The sequence below is a fragment of the Scomber japonicus genome, chromosome 13 (assembly GCF_027409825.1).
Source record: "Scomber japonicus isolate fScoJap1 chromosome 13, fScoJap1.pri, whole genome shotgun sequence".
Taxonomy (NCBI): domain Eukaryota; kingdom Metazoa; phylum Chordata; class Actinopteri; order Scombriformes; family Scombridae; genus Scomber; species Scomber japonicus.
This window is the reverse complement of record NC_070590.1, coordinates 13,279,443-13,293,177: the sequence shown is the minus strand read 5'-3', so window position 1 is coordinate 13,293,177 and position 13,735 is coordinate 13,279,443.

Here is a 13,735-nt window from a genome sequence, read left to right as displayed (position 1 = left end):
GTTTAAACTCTGTTAAACTCGAGCGTTCCCTTCCTCTTCACCAAACTGCTTCATAACAGCTACAGCCCAAGTTAATATGCTATATATAATTCATAAGTAGTACATCATCTGTGTCAATGAAAATGCTCTTACTACTACAAACAACATGAAATCTGAAGATAAACAGCTTATAATAGCTCACTTACAATCCTAAATGGATCAACATTGACTGAAGCCCCTAAATAATTATTGTTTTACCTTCTCCTTTTCGCCTTTCAGCATACAAAAAAAGCAAGATGCTGACTTTGAAACAAACAACCCAAAAGTAGGCTAGACTACAGCAAACTCAACACCATCATTAAATCCTATGAGCCCCCAATGATTAGAGTCTCAGCATTAATGTGGGTGTCATGGCAAGGTAATGTGTCTCTGTGATGTCTAATCATGTCTCATCTTTACCCGGAGATGAAAGCAGCTGACAGTACATGTGTTCTTCTGATAATACAGTTCAATTAGGGGTAGTGGCAGAATGAGGACTAATGATGTTTACTTATCACTCCAGTGCCTTATGAACTCAGGATGTTCTCAAAATACATTTACTCACATGAACGCATAAAAATACACATTGCTAAGGCATGTGTGCGCTCTTCTGGCTGGCTCCATCAACACAAATACATAAGAGCTGGTGCATTGCCTTGTTCTGTAATGATGGGGGTCATCATTCATGAACAGCCTTTGATGGGGTTTCATATGCAGCTGGATCCTGGTGTTAAAGGCAACTAGGAGTTCAGTGGAGTCTCAGCCTCCCTCTCCAGCACCTTGACTAATCCCTCCAAATCTCTCATTCTTTTTATCCTGCCTCCACCATAATAACCTAGCTTCGCCTTTGCCCCAGCCATGGACCTATACACTATAGATTACAGGAATGTACTTGGAGAGGAGGCATAACAAGGCTACAGTAGCTTTAATATTTTTTATTGTAGCAAGAACCAGAATGACTTCTGGATGGAACTTTCCTGAAACCCTTTTGATTGGTTGGAATTGTGTCTCTGTCTCTCCTTTCACTTCCTTTCAATGCTGTACTGTTGACATCTTGGCCTTCTTACCATCATTGAGAAGTTTGATCCCATCATACTGGATCCCGGCAATGTCTTTTTGACTCACTGGACCCACCAGAGAGCCTGAAAACGGAGCGTTGACAATACCATAGTCATCACACACCAAGTCCACTGCTTTATGGAAGCCTTTAACACTGCAAGAGGAGTGACAAAAAAGACTGGCATTAGCCATCATGAAAGGCCATTTCACTTGGTCACATGCAGCTAATCTAAAGAAGTAGCCATGTACAATACATGGCTGTTAAAACTGGAAATACTTTCTTTTTCAGTTTTTCATATTCACTACATGAAATGTCAGATGGGTAATGGTAGATTGGAGGAAGAAAAAATGTAAAGACAAAAAGAAAATTTTAAAAATCATCACTTCTGGGTGTGGGTGAAATCACTCGCTGTGTTACTGTAACAAGGTAAGAACCAGGTAAGAAATTAAAACAGAAGATTTCAGGGAGTGTTCTTTTCTCCCTGCACTCTGTATACATTTTATGCATAATCTCTTATTTCAAAAGGATAAATTATAATGTATGTGATATGACACAGCCACAACCACCACCACAACCATACTGATAGAGACCTTGTAGATTTTCCCCTGGCTGCCAAACAGACACTCTTTGACCATATAAGGCCAGTTCTCCGCCCAGAGAAAGCTGAACTGAATGACACTTCAGAAACCACAGAGGGAACCATTTTGGAGAGTATGCAACACTGGAAATACTGCATTAACAACTGCAGCTACTCCCATTTTGCAGCTTGAATTATCTTCTGAGGCTTAAGCATAAAAAGAGATCAGAAAGAATCACCCTCTGGAGTTGAAAGCTCCACAGCCATGCACATCACACGCCCTCACTCTGTTGTTGTGGTAGCCAGCACAAAGGACACTCCAGGCTTCAACTAAAGAGACAAGGTAAAATATGAGTAAATTTAAAAAGTCTACTATGTTTCTTCCCAAAATACACTATTTTAAAACAAATATTAGATTGCATTCCAAAAGGCTAATGATACAAATCATATTAAAAAAAAACTTTTAACATCCAGTGAGTCACCCCATGTTCTATTCATTTGGAATAAGACCAATTAAAGCAGAAACAGGCTATTTAAATGTAATTTATTGATGTCTTTAATATCAGTGGTGTGTTAGGCAGTGATACAGCCTCACATTCACAATAACACATTAATTTCATGACTCAAAGAGGAAAGAACAGTCCATGACCCTTGTAATCTTTGGCAAAGAACAGCAGTGTGTTTGTGTAACTATATGTAAAAGATGAATCTGAAATAGTGAAGTATGGTGGATTTCCCATCTAGAGCTAACCTCTGTTATATCTGCATACAGGTATGCAACTGTTTCACTATACTTACCTGGCATACAACAGTGACGGTTTTGTGTTTTAGCCCCTGAACATTTGTCTTTCAGGTATCGACCCTGGCAGATGAGTCGCTTTGGCTGGCAGATACCTCCCAGTTTGGTGCAGCTGGTGTCACTTCCTGGTCCTATGGAATTTTTTTTATTTCCTGCCTTCTTGACATTCTTCCTTGGAGTCACAGGCTTAGGTTTCCCAACATGTGCTCTTGTGTAATTTCTCTTCACCTGAATGGTGCTGTCAGTGTTCTGAACAGGACCTTCAAATTCCACACCTTTCCTCCTTGTTTGCTCGGAAGTGCAACTTAACAGGACATCTTATGGAGAGATGAAACATATTGGGGGTTAGAATTAAGAGAGTTGATGAGGGAGGATAAAAAATGAGAACGTGATTTGAAGCAACTTTCTTGGTTTAAGGATTACATCAAACTTTTGTGAGATTGATACTTGGGATTAATTTAAATTTTAGAATTGAATTCCACCGATTTCCAGACTGTTGATATAATACCATACATAAAGTACTAGAACCTCCTAATGATGAAGCTAATTTGATCTTTCTAAGTCACACCTAACTTCTTATTGCTTTTAAATGCCACAAAAACCATGTAATATTTCAAAGAAAGCTAGATTGCATGCCTTCTAGATACACATGATGGATGTTAATGGAAAAACGTAAATGAGTTCATGGTACTTGCTTTTTTATTATTTCTATGGAATACATTTGCTTGGTTGGTGGTTAATCATAGCATTTTCTTTATATCTGAACAAAGTCTCTAGATACACCTCAGTTCACCATCTGGGCACACTTGTTGATAACTCTGTTACTTGTCTACATAGACAGACAGAGTCATAGTTCATGTTTTCATAGCACATTTTCACTCTGACAGCATACTAATTATCCTGCCCAGACATGAGTCTTTGATCTTCATTAACTGTATTAACCTCAGAGGCACAGAAAATATTTCAATCACGCTGCCCTGGCACAGGAACACACACTGTGCTCCGTGATTGAAAGAAGCTGCTTATCACTAGATGCCTTAATGGCTGTGAGACAGTCAGGCAGGATGGCTGCTGTGGCATGAAGAAGCAATTTTCCCCAGCATGTGAACTAAAATTAGAAAAATGTTGTGAAGAAAAATGTGGGCCTATTGCCTGAACTAATTTTGCTTGTGTTTTCTTGTGTTTGCTAAATGGTTGCTACAGTAGAATTGCTAGGTGGTTGCTACATTATGCGCTAAAAGGATGTTGGTATTCTTTATCATTGTTTGAGTAGGTTGTTAGTGTCATTATTTTATTTCAATGAGTTTGATGTCATGGGGTTTGTTAGGGCATTCAGAGGCAGTTTTTCACGATCCAAGGGGCTGAAACCTTCAAACCTAACCCCGTCGTCTGTCTCTCTCCATGGTGCTGAAAACTCTAATCCAGAACACAAATCAAACGCAATGTAATGCTCATCCTTCATTTCCATATTATGTTACCTGCAATGTCTTTCATTCACCATACATATCCAATACCACATCTGAACATTTTGAAAATATGTATATGTAAATGTATATTTTGCATGTTTGCTGGGCAGCACAAACTTCTCTAATGTCTTAGCCAGCTACAGCCACATTTTGCTATTTACATATTCATTGCTATTACATTTTCTTGATTTGACTGGATTTTCACATGTCTCCTTCTGTTAACATTTATTTTGTTGTATGTTAAGGACTTGGCTCTTTCTGATAATTTCTGTTTGTTCTTTGACTTACAGATCATTCCAAATGTTCAGTTAACCTCTGTGTCTGTTAGGAGAAGGTACATAAATGAGAATACCAGTGCAAAGTTTATGGAGGCTATAGCTATCAGTTGATGAACTCCTGGATAAATTTAACTGGAAAATCTCAAATGTCATGGATGCTGTTGCACCTATTAAAACGACCTAAAAAGACGACCTTGAACAGACAGAAAACACCATGGAGGAACACTATGATGGTAAAGGCCTTGAAAACAGAATGCAGGAAAGCAGAACCTCTATAACACCATGACCTCTATAAACAGAGTCTCTGTAATTTTAACTATGAGTTACTCAAAGCTAGATAGTGACACTTTTCTGAAATCATTAATAAGAACATCAACAACACTCATACTCTGTTTGCTACGGTTGATAAGCTGACAACCCCCTCTAAACAGATAGCTCCAGAACTCCTTTCCACAGAAAAATGCAATGAATTTGCTTTTTCAGTGAAAAAATCCAGTCCATAAGGTTAAATATCAACACAAAGCAACAATAAAATGATGCAATCCCTCAGACCTCCCAGGAATAACTCAACTGCAATGTCAGAATTTAAAACAGTTGACCAAAAAACCATTGAGGAGACAGTTCAGCATCTAAAACCATCAACCACCGACAGGCTTCCGACCTAACCACAGTACAGAAACAGCTCTTATTTGAGTGTTAAATGACGGTGATGGTAAGGTTGAACACTGACTCAGGCAAGGTGTCAGTTCTGGTCCTGTTGGATCTCAGTGCTGCGTTTGACACTATGGATCACAGTATACTGTTGAACAAGTTGGAAACTTGGGTAGAACAGTCCTAGAATGGTTCAGGTCCTACCTGGAGGAGAGGAGTGATTTAGTGACCATTGGAAGTTATGAATCCGATCGAGTGGCTATGACATGTGGAGTTCCTCAGGGGTCAGTTCTTGGACCCCTTCTGTTCAGTCTATATATGCTGCCTTTGGGTCAAATTCTGCAGAACTCTAATGTAGACTATCACAGTTATGCAGATGACACACAGATATATCTAGCACTGTCCCCAGATGACTACAGTCCAATACAGTCATTGTGTCACTGTTTAGAGCAAGTAACACATTGGATGAACCAAAATTTCCTTCAATTAAATCAGGACAAAACTGAGGTCATTGTTTTTGGCAATAAAGAGATGAGGATTTCTGTCAGTAAACATCTCAAGTCACTCTCTCTAAAAACTAGGGACCAAGTCCGAAACCTTGGCGTGCTGATAGACTCAGATCTGACCTTCAGCAGTCATATCAAATCAATCACCAAAACAGTCTTCTATCAGCTTAAGAACATATCCAGAGTGAAGGGTTTTATGTCTCAAACAGACCAGGAGAAGTTGATTCATGCATTCATCTCAAGTAGACTCGACTACTGTAACGGTCTTCTGACTGGACTCCCACGAAAAAGCATTAAACAGCTGCAGCTCATTCAGAACGCTGCAGCTCGAGTTTTAACCAGAACAAAGAGATCAGAGCACATTACTCCAGTTCTAAAGTCTTTACACTGGCTCCCAGTCAGCTATAGAATAGATTTTAAAGTTCTGCTACTGGTCTACAAATCACTGAATGGTTTAGGTCCAGAATACATGAATGACATGTTAGTAGAATATAAACCCAACAGAGCTCTGAGATCTACTGACTCAGGTCAGATAGTTGAGCACAGAGTTCAAACTAAACATGGTGAAGCAGCTTTTAGCTGTTATGCTGCACACAACTGGAACAAACTACCAGCAGAACTGAAAACAGCCCCAACTGTGAACATTTTTAAATCCAGGTTAAAAACACTTCTCTTCTCCTTGCTTACGATTGAGCTTTTTTTTAAGCACTTTAAATTTTAATCTTTCATTTGCACTTTATGTCCTTTTAATGATTTTAAAGCAAATCATATCATTATTTTATGCTACAACATTATATTTAATGCTTTATTCTTTCTATTTTTCTGCACTTTGTTTTTATTTTTTACGGGGGGCGGGGGGCAGGGAGGATTAATTAGCATGTGCCCTTAAACTTCACTTGACAAACAGTATTACTGTTTCTCATGCCACAGCAGAGTGAGAGTTGGGTCCATTATGTGTGCTGAATCATTACATTATTGTAACAAGATGGCTGTGTTATTTTCATGTGGTTCAACAGTCCCTAGAGTCACAGTGTGCCTTAAGCTTTGTAGTTAGATGCAATGATGAAATGTTGCATTAAGCATTCAATCATGCTTTAAATGTCCCATCCACTTGCGCCAACACACAATCACTCTAGCAATAGGCCTGAACCCCCCAAGGCTTATGTTTACAGGAGTTTACAGTCTCCTAATAGGGCTCAGTTCATGGTAATCTCCAGGGGCAGACAGATATTTACACACCATTTATTGTTCCTATAATAGGAATCGTATTAGTGTACAGTGCTGAATGGCAAAGTAAAGTGTGTGTACTTTATATGAGTGTGTCTAAGCATGCATGACCATGGTGGTAAGTATACACTGTGTGCAAGTGCATGTGTGCGCATGCCTCTGTGTTTGTATTTGTGTGGTCGACCTGATTATTTACACTCAAGGCCTTTTATATGTTGCACTGTGCAGTATATGTTGTGATGCATGTTAAAAGTAGCTGGTATAGTGTACATTGTGCATAAAATAGGCTACTTACAGCATACTAGCAGAGCTGCAATGAGACAGATCCTCAACAGCATTCTCATCTTCATGAAACAGGACAGCTGATCTAAGCAGAACTCAAAAATCTATGAAATAAGGAAAAACATACTCCATCTAGTAACATAAGTGTCACATATGGTTTCATTTGCATAAAAAGAATGTATTCTTGCACAGTGACTCAATGTATATAGTAAAAAAATCTCAAAGGCCAAACAGAAGCGGCCCCACACAGATTTTTTTGTGAGAGAAAATTGAACTATACGTACCAGTTTTATGGAGAATTCGTAGTGTGGCTGCAGGCAAAGTGGGTAGAAACACAAAGCAGGGACTGTTGGAAGACGAGCCTGCTGTGGAAGCTGCAGGCTGAAACCACAGGACGTTCCCCCACTGTCAATATTGATATTGGCCTTTAGAAAACACACCCAGTTTCTTGCTGTAAAAGGTTCACTTTTTATTAACTTTTTGTTGCTATACTAGAAGTTACACCGAGCTAGTTATTGGCCGGTAAGAAAAAGCAGCTGGAAGACTTGAAAAAATAATCTTCCAGTTCCACCCGAAATGAGTTATTACCAACTATGATGATATTTGAATCTGCTTTTTCTTTAGTTTGCAATGTTTTGTAAATCACAAACTGAAATAATATGTGATATCTCCTGACATGACATATTGATTTGCTTTGCTTCAGTAAAGTCTCTTTTGACTATAAAGATTACTCCATTTTTGTATTTCAATGCAATAACTGCACTGACTTATTTTTGCAGCATATTGTGCTATAAATAATATAGTTTAAGCTCAGTGGAAATTCTTCAGAAATATCATGGGGTAGTGAGGGTTTAATATATACTATCTAATACTCATTATATTGCAGCTGTGTTTCCTAGAAGTTATGTTTTAAATTGTGTAGGGAACTGTAATTGCCACTTGGATTATGTTCAGTCTTGTCAGTCAATAAGTACAATGTTGACTACTACAAAGCTGTATCAGAAAATCTCTCGTCACTCCTCAGCGGTATGAATTTCCTCCCCTCCCTGTGGGAAAGTGACAAGTATGGATGAATGCTGTATGTATGGATGTAAGTTATTTAACTGTCTGCTTTGCATGGCCTGTATGTGGTTAAAGCAAAACACAAGGAATGAGATATCCTCGAGCTAAAATTGTGTGAAGCCATTGTCTCATTCTGATTGGGTGTGGTAAAAATAATAATGGTAGCTTGTCTATATATTTGAGGTGCTACCCCTTCACTTACAAAAACAATATTGTCATTACTGGCATGAAGATATAGCTAATTCATGTATTACAGATGTGCACCTCAAACATCACTACTTTTGTTATTTTTGTAATGAATGCCAAAAAACTAAAGAATCGTTCCTTCACCACATCAACATGGAGATGTGATTCACTTTTTCTCTTTTGCTTATGCAAGTTTCTCTGTATCTGTCATCTGTCTTATCTTCCTCTGCTGGTGTAATGTGGTGCAGATGAGGTCATTGTAGAATTTGAAGGCCCTCATTCTAATTCAGACCTGGTTACTCTCTATGAATCACAGTGAACTGAGAGTAGGAGACTGGGCTCAATAACGGCCGGTAGTGAGTTGAGCGTTTTGCAGCCAGACAGCTTTGATAATCAAATATGTGGGCAGAGGATTACACTGATAGACCATATGGCTTGGAATTTGAAAAGGAGAGAGGGAATTAGGAGTGAAGGGAGAGCAATAAAAGACATAGAAGTAAAAATAATGAGAGTATGGAGAATTAGCTCTGCATGGAGAGTAAGTGAGTGAGTGAGTGAGTGAGTGAGTGGAGGAAGTAGAGGAATTGACAAAGGAGGCAGAAATATCTTAACAGACTTCCCATCTTCATATTGATAGAAAAGCAAAAGCAAAAAAACAAAAAAAAAACAAGTCAAAATAGCGGGCCAGACAAACAGAATGTGAGATAGAGGCAGTTTAAACTTCAGCCATCTTGCCTGCATTCTAAACACTCTCTGCTCCAGTAGGAGAAAGGATTGTGTTGACTCTCTGAGAACCCTTTGATAAACATGGCTACTTAAATAGAAACACGTGCCACATTCTTCAAACTCCTAGGAGGATAGGACTGACATTTCACTCCAGCTTCTCTGTCAGTTACGTCTGGCATTTCAACGAGTAGGATAAGAGATGCCACAAGTGTTTCCTAGCAACAGTTTGCCGCAAAAGCCTCTCCCCTCCTTCTGCTCTCCTCCGTACTCCCCCCACACCCATGCCTTTAAACACCCTCCTTCCCTGATACGAGTTGCAGCAATGCACCACTTGCTTCAGACCTGAAATACATTCTAATTCTCCTGACTCTCCCTCCCTCTCCCTCCGATTCCCTTCAGCAAACTGCCAGGCCTGCATCGAATGACATTCAGGCCCCTGTCATCTGTAAAGAAAAAGCACACAGTGGCTGTTTTCTGTGAAGGTTGAAGGCACTGCCACTAAGAACTGTTGGCTGACAAAATATCAAAAGAATGCAGTAATATTTCACCCTTTTACAAGATGTGCGATTACTGGGCATGAGCCTAACTTTTACACTCGTTTCTTTTATCTGCACCTCTTTTTGCTGCTCAGGTAAAGGGAACATATCACAAAAGAGGCTTGTGAAAGGGCTCTGTGGTCTGTTGATGGATTGTAACTACGCCATAGGTCTAAATCAGCTTTTTCAACACAGCAGCCCAGTCACACCCACTTGGCTCTGTCGATTTGTAAACATATTCCTGGGAGTTAGGGAGCAGGTGTTTAGCCAGCCTAAGCAGTGCTGTCAGGCAGGGTAGGTACTCTGCAATGATGGTGGTAGAAGACAGGGGGCAGCAATGTCTGAAAAATGTGTTCTTCTAAAAGCATTTCCATGTCTGTCAAGGGAGGGCTTTCAAAGGGTGTTAGTGGATGGACTGAAGTCAGGTCACACATCTCTGTCTTTCTCTCTTGGTCTGTAGGGAACAAAACAACAACATTTAGGCAGACCATATCTTTTTAAATATACAAATGTCAATCCATGTCCTTCATACCTCTTGCGAATTCCCATGAATCTACAGTGCAAGTTAAAAGCTGACCTGAGCAACAAGCACAGAAGATAACAAAGAGGAGGACTGAATGTGACTGGAATCTTAAGACCCAACACCCTCAAAGGCATGGGCTTGCATCAAATAAAAGAGACCAGTTGAAACGTTATTTCATGGCATTAAATAACATCTGATATCCTACAAAGGATGTCTGCATTCAGCACAGCTTGAGGTCCACTATGCTGTTCCCACAAGTGTAAAAATGGTATAAAAAGTATAGAGGGAGAAGGCATATGATCTTTAAAAACTAAATATCATATTTTATTAAGGGCTAAGGGCTTCATTTTATATCCATGCTGTTTGCTGTAGAAAAAGTTGCTATTTGAAATAGTTAAGTAACGTAGTCTGTGAGTATTTTCTTTGTTCCAACAAATGGCTCAATTTGACACTTTAACCTGTAACATTTCCTTCATGTTATTTCACAACCTTTGTTCTGAGAGAATTAATAGGGCCCCTGACACAACAAATACAGGGGTGAGGAACAGAAATCATGAAGTCACAGCGAGCAAAGCGAAAACCCAGTTAGCTGAAGAGAAAGAGAGAGAGAGAAAGAAAGGGAGAGCCTAAACTTTAAAGTGCAAAGCCTTTGAACTGTGCAGGGGTGGACATAACGTCAGCGTTGAATGTGACAGGTCAGGACGATGAATGTCACACATGTCACAGAAAATCATGTATAGATCAAAGAGTAGTTCTGTGATTGATGGATCAGTGCTGAGGAGAAGTGAAAATGTCAAACACAGTGGGGGGGTTGGGGCTGGGTGGGGGGATGGCAAAATCACATTCCTTCACTTTGATGAGGGAGAAGGCAGAAGTGTGTGGTGAAAGATGAGGTGTACATGAATTAAGAGAGGATGAGGTTACTGCTGAAAAATATGGCATTCAGCTGCATCACCCTAACAAGTATCTGAGGCAGAGAATGAAAGAATCGGATGTTTTTAAACTGCTTCTCATTCATTTTTATAAGCTAAAGATTCATACTTTCTCAGGCTATAAATGTTCATGCAGTAAACCATATAGCAAATAGCTTATTTATGGATGGATTTATCTGCAATAGGGATGATAAGACCAAGCTAATTCTGCTTATAATGAAGTGGATCCCAGGTGTTAAATGCGTCAAACACGGACACAGCAGCCGTTGGTTCTTGGATGGTTTTTCTTCAATGCTCTCACCAAGTGCTTGCTTGTGGGGACATTCTGGGTCTCTGTAAAAATAAAGAGTACAGTCTAGACCTACTCTATATGAAAAGTGCCCTGAGATAACTTCTGTTGTGATTTGGCACTTCATAAATAAAATTGACTTGGCTTGACTTAGATTGATTAGCCTGTACTGTGAGGTTGCATCGATAAGTGAACACCCCTTCATTTTCACATCAAAGATTGTTGTCACAAGCTGATATAGGAGAAATAGATCTCTGTAAGTGAGGATAATAGTTCAAAACGTCTCTCTGTTCTATCTAGCGCCTGCTCTCATCAAAGCAACATCTCATTTAAAGTCTGTTCATTAGAAGCACCTAATTACACCCACATTATCTATAATTACAGTGTTTTTACATCACGCTTCCAAGATAAAACTCCTTCAATGCAGCTTCTATGTATAATTAGCCTCAGTAAGCACCTACTACACACTTAATTAGAGAGAAATTGATACTAATACACCTGTATACCAATCATTGAAAAAAGTAATAACAAAAACACAAAATAAACCTATTCACAGACATGATTATTGTTTAATGGAGTACTACAAGTTGAAAACCTGCTGGGATAAAACTCTGCTGAACCAGTAGGTCCTCACCATCTATCAGTCAAATACAAATAGCCATAAGAAATATATATGTGAATTTTATGGAGAAGCACAGCAGGGAATTGTTTGGGACCCCAAAGGATTATGGGGGCTTTCAATTAATGAACAATATAACGGCAAAGTATTTAAAACGACAATAAAATAAAGTAGGCTTACAGTACTTTCTGGTCTACCTTTAAACTGTGACTTTCAATTTGTTTTGAAGCACACACCCTGAATCTGATGGGGAGTTGTCTTTCCAGCAGCCAAAAAAAAGAGAAAGAAGTGGAGCTGCTTTATTAGCCTAACCTGAATTCAGAAACCAACTTGTGCTGTCAAACCTGTTTGTTTTTGTTGGGGTTTTTTTCTAAATTAAGTAATATTTTCATTTTGTGCAAAAGTTTGAGAATCTCTTGACAAAAAACATTTTTTGGTGATTTTTTTTATATTGAAAAGATAAACACAGTCAACTACAGAAAAATCTATATTTTCAACAAACACTGATGCATAGTTACTTTCATGTCATAACAAATAAATAAATAAATCATTATGGTGTGTGAAAAAGTTTCAACATTCTAAAACTTTTGAAGACTCAGATTATTTTTCAAAGACTCAAACTTTACTCAGCTTGTTAGTCCTGAGTCATGTCAACAATTGTCATTGGGAAATGTCAGCTGGTGCCAAATTCAAAGCTTCACAAATACTCAGACTCTTCAGACCTATTGCAAACACTTAGCAACTATGGGTTCCTCCAAGGAGCTGTGTAAGACTCTGAAAATGAAAGTTATTAATGCCCAACTTGCAAGGAAAAGCTACAAGAAGACAGCAAAGCCTTGTCAGCTACTGTAGCAGTTTCCACAGTGACTAAGGTGATTGTGATTAAGAGATGGCAGTTCAGGGGTCAAGATAAGATCTCTTCACCCCCCGGTTGGCCAGGGTAAGGACAGGGTATGTGCACTGTAATCAATGCACTTAGTTAGTTTCCTGTTTTGTTACATTTAGTTAAAGGGTAAGTACAGGGTACGTGGGCTGTAATGTAAAACACTGACCGTTTCCCCCTTGTTACATTCAGTTATACGGTACATGATGCACTAAATGTAATCTCCAGGGTGATTTTTTTGTTTTTCTTGCATTGCTTCATGCTTCCTCATTTTGTTCTTCCTTGTATCATCCTGTCCACTCCTGATGAAGATGATAGCACTGAGGTAGATATGAGAGGAAAGAAGATGGTCCATCTTGGCTAAATGTTGACTCTATAGAGAAAAACTGTTCATGTAAATCTATCGACTGTAAGTTATAGACTGAGATATCTGGTTTTCTGACAGGTATGATGTTTCCCACTTGGTGAGAAGCCATAAAACATTGGTCACACAGCTGCAAAGCTATCATCACTGCCATTCTAGATTTGAGTAATTACAATAGTAATGGGCTACGTACTATACACAAAATATGACTAACTAAAATGTGTGTATAGTTTCTAGTTCATTAACCATTACAATCATATGGCACAATATTAATGGCAAAGTTGAGGTTACTTTCCAATTATCTGGTTGGACCAAGGCTGAAAAGTGAAGCCAATGCATAAATGCCTTAATCCTGCATTCTCTATAATGGTCAGCAGGGCCTATGGCCAAGCTTATGAGAAAATTACCTTAATTCTCACTTGATTTATTACCTCAGTAAACATTTTAGCAGGCGGCTGTGGCTCAGGAGGTAGAGCGGTCATCCTTCAATTGGAAGATTGGTAGTTCGATTCCCGGCTCCTCCAGTCCACATGTGGATGGAAGGAAGTGGAGCTGCTTTATTAGCTTGGGCAAGACACTTAACCCCTAATTGCTCCTGTTGCTGTGCCAACGGTGTATGAATGGTTAGACTGCTCTGATGAGCAGGTTGGCACCCTGCGTGGTAGCCCCTGCCATCAGTGTGTGAAAGGGTAAATGATGTCATGTCATGTAAAGCGCTTTGAGTGGTTGCACAGACTAGAAAGGCGCTATA